The sequence below is a fragment of the Acinonyx jubatus genome, chromosome D3 (genome assembly GCF_027475565.1).
Source record: "Acinonyx jubatus isolate Ajub_Pintada_27869175 chromosome D3, VMU_Ajub_asm_v1.0, whole genome shotgun sequence".
NCBI classification, from domain to species: domain Eukaryota; kingdom Metazoa; phylum Chordata; class Mammalia; order Carnivora; family Felidae; genus Acinonyx; species Acinonyx jubatus.
Genome location: NC_069392.1, coordinates 82,414,386 through 82,419,567, shown reverse-complemented (window position 1 = coordinate 82,419,567; position 5,182 = coordinate 82,414,386). Strand labels below are relative to the sequence as shown.

Here is a 5,182-nt window from a genome sequence, read left to right as displayed (position 1 = left end):
TAAGTTAAATTTTTATTCAATGACTTTAGCAAACCTCAATCAAGCAGGTTAAGTAGGAAGAAAACTGTGACTAGACCCACCATAGTCAAAACACTGTAAATCCAAAATAAAGAGAAGATGTAAAAGCAGTGAAAGGAGAATGGCACTACATATAAATGGAACAATATTTCAAAGGATTCATGGTTTCAAAAATAATGGATTTTAGAGGATATTGAAGCAAGATCTTTACAGTGGTGAATGAAACACACACACACACATACACACACACCACCCCCCAAAAACCCAAGCTGTCAACCCAGAATTCTATATACCACTTCTAGCCTGAGGGTTGTTTCAGGAGAAAGAAAACAGTTGTCTCAAGAAAAAAGAGACAAAGATACTGTGTTATCAACAAAACCTGAGAAAATATTTATCAACTTATTTGAGCTAAAGAAATTCTAAACGATGCACTTTAGATTGAAAATCAATGAAACAGATGGAAACATATATTTAAGAAGGTATGAGAACCATCAAAAATGTTATTGCCTTTTGCCCCATCTACTGCAAGAATGAAGACCAGTCTCGGCAACCAGACTGTCATTTCAGAAAATGTCAACATCACTCTGCAGGACTCACTGTTACTGTGAAAGGCCCCAAAGGAACTTCGGAGGGACTTCATCACATCAATGTAGAACTCAGTTTCCTTGGAAAGAAAAGAAAGAGGGGTACTTGGATGGCTCAGTCAGTTAAGCCTCCAGCTCTTGATCTCAGCTTGGGTCTTGATCTCAGGGCTGTGAGTTCAAGCCCCACATTGGGCTCCATGCTGAGTGTGGAGTCTACTGAAAAAAAAAAAAAAAAAAAAAAGGGCTCCAAGTTGACAAATGGTGGGAAATAGGAAGGAACTGGCTACTGTTTCCACTATTTGTAGTCATGTACAGAACATGGTCAAGGGCGTTAATCTGGGCTTTTGTTACAAGATGAGGTCCGTGTATGCTGACTTCCCCATCAACGTTGTTATTAAGGAGAATGGTGGTCTTGTTGAAATCTGAAATTTCTTGGGTGAAAAATACACCGGAAGGGTTTGAATGAGGCCAGATGTTGCTTGTTCAGTATCTCAAGCCCAGAACACATTGAACTTGTCTCAAACTTAGCTGCTTTGATCCAGCAAGCCACAACAGTTACCAACAAGGATATCAGAAAATTTGAGGATGGTACGTATGCTTCTGAAAAAGGACCAGTTCGACGGGCTAATGAATAAGATCTAAGTCGTCCTGCTCCAGAAACAGCAAGATGTCAGATGATTTTTCAGACTTATTTGTGATATTTTAAAGATGCGATAAAAGCTGTATTGTACTGGGGCTTTCTTAAAACAAAATATAAAGAAACTGCTATTGCATTTGCCTTCTTGACCTACTGGAATTCGTAATAAAACAAAAATTTTATATACTTAACTGTGTAAAAGCAAAAGATGATAATAATTTCATAGGAAAACCCACCAAAACAAGAGAAAAGGAAAAATGCAAAATGAGAATATAAATCAATATCATTGATAAAGACTAATACCCCACTAATAGGGAACTCCTAAAAGGGTGAGAAAAATGCACAAAAAACCCCCCATAACAATGGATAAACACATAGATAATTTACCAAAAACATGGAAGTAATTTGACAATATGGAAATATGTACAAATCACTCTCAATCAAAAGTTGCACACAAAAACTAGCATATGTATCAGAATGACAAAAATTAAGAACTCTAATAACACTCTCTGCTAGCAGGAGTATAGCAAAATATGAAGTCCTACAATCTAGTAGGACTGCCTCTTGTAAAATCCTTACTGAGGAGAATTTCAAAATTTCTAACCAAACTAGACATACGTTAACCTTTTGATCCAGGAAACCAAACTTCAGGAATTTACCCTTGAGATAAATCTCATGTAGAAAATACCCGTGTGTTTTTTGGGACATCTCGGTGGCTCAGTCGGTTAAACGTCAGACTCTTGATTTGGGCTCCGGTCATGATCTCACGGTTCCTGAGTTCGAGGCCCGTTTTGGTCTCTGTGCCCCCATGCTCGCGCGCTGTCTCTCTCTCTCTCTCTCAACAATAAATAAATTAACATTAAAAGAAATAATTTTCTTTTAGAAATCTCTTTTTCTGAAACTTCACTTTCTCATCTCTGCTTCTACTTACTTTTCCTTATTTTCATACAGTTGTTAATAGGTGATGTGCAGTTTGGAACTCCGGTAAAAGGCACGCATGAGGATTTTACTGGCCTCCATTACAGTGCGTTTGTGTCAGATACGTGTGTGGTTGTCAAGGCCTGGGGCTTCCCAGTTCTTCCCGGGTGTCCAATGAAGCTCTCTGCTTGAGGGTATGTTTGTTTCCCATTTTTATCATCCTGAGACAAGGTTAATCCTGGGTCCCTAGGGGTGGCAGAAAAGACTTCTCCATCGGGTTGGCCGTAAAGTGGTTTGGAGAATGTGTGAACGTTCCCTAAGCAGAAAGGAGAGGGAGTGTCACTTTGAGCCAGGCCGTCTATAAGGAAGGTGTCCCTCAGGCAGTCTGAGGCTGGTTTCGTGTTCACCCCCAGGCCTCCGTGTCCTCTGTTCAGTTCTTTCCCAGCCCTCCCAGCACTTGGGGTGACTAGGCCGGCCGCCCGGGTTCCAGGTGATTTATCTGGGCATGGAGCTTGGGCACCCAGAGGTCACACGTCTCAGACAGGGTCCCCACCACAAAGTGCTGTCCTTAAGGGGGGCACAGCAGAGGTGGCAGGGGCAGGAAGAAGGTGAGCAGAGGAGCCCTGTGGACCTCTCTGAATTTGCTGGCCATCTCTTGGACGTGGAGGTTAACTTAAGGCAATGGAACCATCATATCCTAATAAAGCCAATAATATGGATACAAAAACTAGGTGTGATAATACTATCCACATTTGAAAAATGGGGAAATGGAGGCATGGGAGAAGATTACTTAATTACTTCATTACACCCCAAATTTCTTTAAAGCTCCATAAAATAAGTAAATGTTTTATATATATATATATATATATATATATGTGTGTGTGTGTGTGTGTGTGTGTGTGTGTGTGTGTACGTATATATTCCATAATAAAGCAGATGTCTTAATAGTGATATTATGCATTATTGTTAACATTCACATAGTCATGAGTCATTCCCCTAAAAACAATCAGTTAATGTTAAGAAGCCAAGAAATGTAGTGTGTACATTATGACCTCCTGGGCCGTCCCTTTCTCTTCCAACTCACACTCAGGTGGCTTCAAACCTCCGCGGGTATATTCAGTATTATTTGTTATGTGTGCAGACAGAGAGGGGAAAAGGGAAAAGGTGGAGCACCCGAGAGAAAACTGAACTCCAGTGTGGTGAAGGCCAACTGACCTTCAGTCAAGTCCAGGGGGGAGGTGTGGAAGAGGATTGGGCACAAAGCTGTCACTCTGTCTGTCCTGCTGGAGAGCAGCGTGTCATCTGTGGACCATCACGTTTGCACAGACAGGCAACGGTCTGTGCCCCAAACATGCTGCCCGGCTCTCTCCTCTTTCACCTGCGATCGCATAGCCCTTCTGGACTGGAGGAAGGCCCGGTGAGCGTGTGGGACGCAGCTAGGGCCCCAGGTCATTAGGTTTAGGATCTGGACTAATTGAGAGCTGTTTGTGATGGGAAGAAATCCCCTTTACAGGTGACAAAGGCAAAAATAAAAATATAGTTTGAAATTTTTCTTTGAGCCCGGAAGGCCATGTTAACCCGATTTTGCAAACTGCATGTCTCTGTGTTGGAATTTTCAGGACCTTACGCTGCTTATCGAAATGTACATGTAAGTCCAACTCAATTCTGTAGTAGCAGTTGTTGTTGTTGTTGTTGTTGTTTTCAAGGTTTCCTTTTTATCTGAAATTACACTGCTGAGTTTTCCGAAGTACCAGACTCCCGTTAGATTTCTACAGTTTTGTCTGGGTTCCTACACAGCATACCAGATGGTCAACACCATTTTTTTTCCTCTTAATTTTGTTTCTAATGCTTTAGTTATCACTCCCAGCTTGCTGCCGTCTATAAATCTTAAAGCCATGCCCTTATCTGTCTTCCTTCTGGTCATTAATTAAATTTTTAACAAGACAGGACTCAACGCCAACATACTGTGGGTCTTCGCTGAAAATGACTCCACTCTGTACTTTGGTGTTTATTAACATTCCTTGGGCTTCGAGCTACAATACAACTTGATTTTTTTCTGTGAAAAACTATGAATCTTGCCATGGCTTCTTTTCCTTATCTTTAAAACCGAAGGGATTGTACACTAGTAATTTTCCAGCCGTCTGTGGTTTGGGACAGTTTGCTTTTTAATTGCAAACCATCAGTGGTCTGTGCTTTTGTAAAATACAGTAAAATATGAAATATGAAAACTAAAGTTGCTAGAAAAGGACTTCTAAAAGAGAAACAAAACAATTTTACTATTAGGGCCAACAGACATAAAATCACATTCTGATAATCATATCAAACACACAACAGGAAAAAAAAAAGGATTGCCAAAACTATGCATATTATCCATTGAAGGTATGAGTGAAGGTAATTAGTATTGGAAAGATGATTACAGTTATAACTTTTTGTTGCTCGCCCACCTTGACCAAAGACTCTGAGTCAACTTACAATCCCTATTCGAAACTCCCATGAGCACATTTTAAGTCAGTTTCATGTATATCGATAATATTCTTCATGTTACAGAAGAACTTGCATTTTCTTTGTCAACCCATCTAATTTGGATTGAATAAATGACAATGCCTTGCCTAGAGGTTAATGTCTATCTTAACCTCTGTGTCTTGATTCCATAACACTCATAGTGGAAAATCTGGTCTTAGAGAGGTACCCAGACAAGACTGAAAGAAAAGAAAATAATTTGAAGTAAATTCAAAAACCTTCCAGGATTCATTTTCATCTAACATAAAGTGATTTTTTAGTTTAAAAATTTGTCTTCGGTTCTTCATCAGTAGTGAGTTCCAAATATTAATCTTGTAGACTTAAAATTATACTTGGATGAAAGGAACGGATTTCAAGCTTTCCTGGTGTGGATGGTTGTTGGGAAAATAAAATTCAAAATATTAAATTTGTGTTGGGTGATAATTTTTCACAAGTGGGCAGAATCAAGATTTATTGAAGTAAGTGTGCGTGTGTGTGCATGTGTGGAAATATTAAGGTGATTTTA

The 5,182-nt window shown here is 39.8% G+C and overlaps 1 pseudogene; it reads left to right on the top strand.

Moving 5' to 3' along the window:
- The first annotated feature begins 281 nt into the window (after positions 1-281).
- Positions 282-1,961, top strand: LOC113602363 (60S ribosomal protein L9-like; annotated as a pseudogene).
- The last annotated feature ends 3,221 nt before the right edge of the window (positions 1,962-5,182 follow it).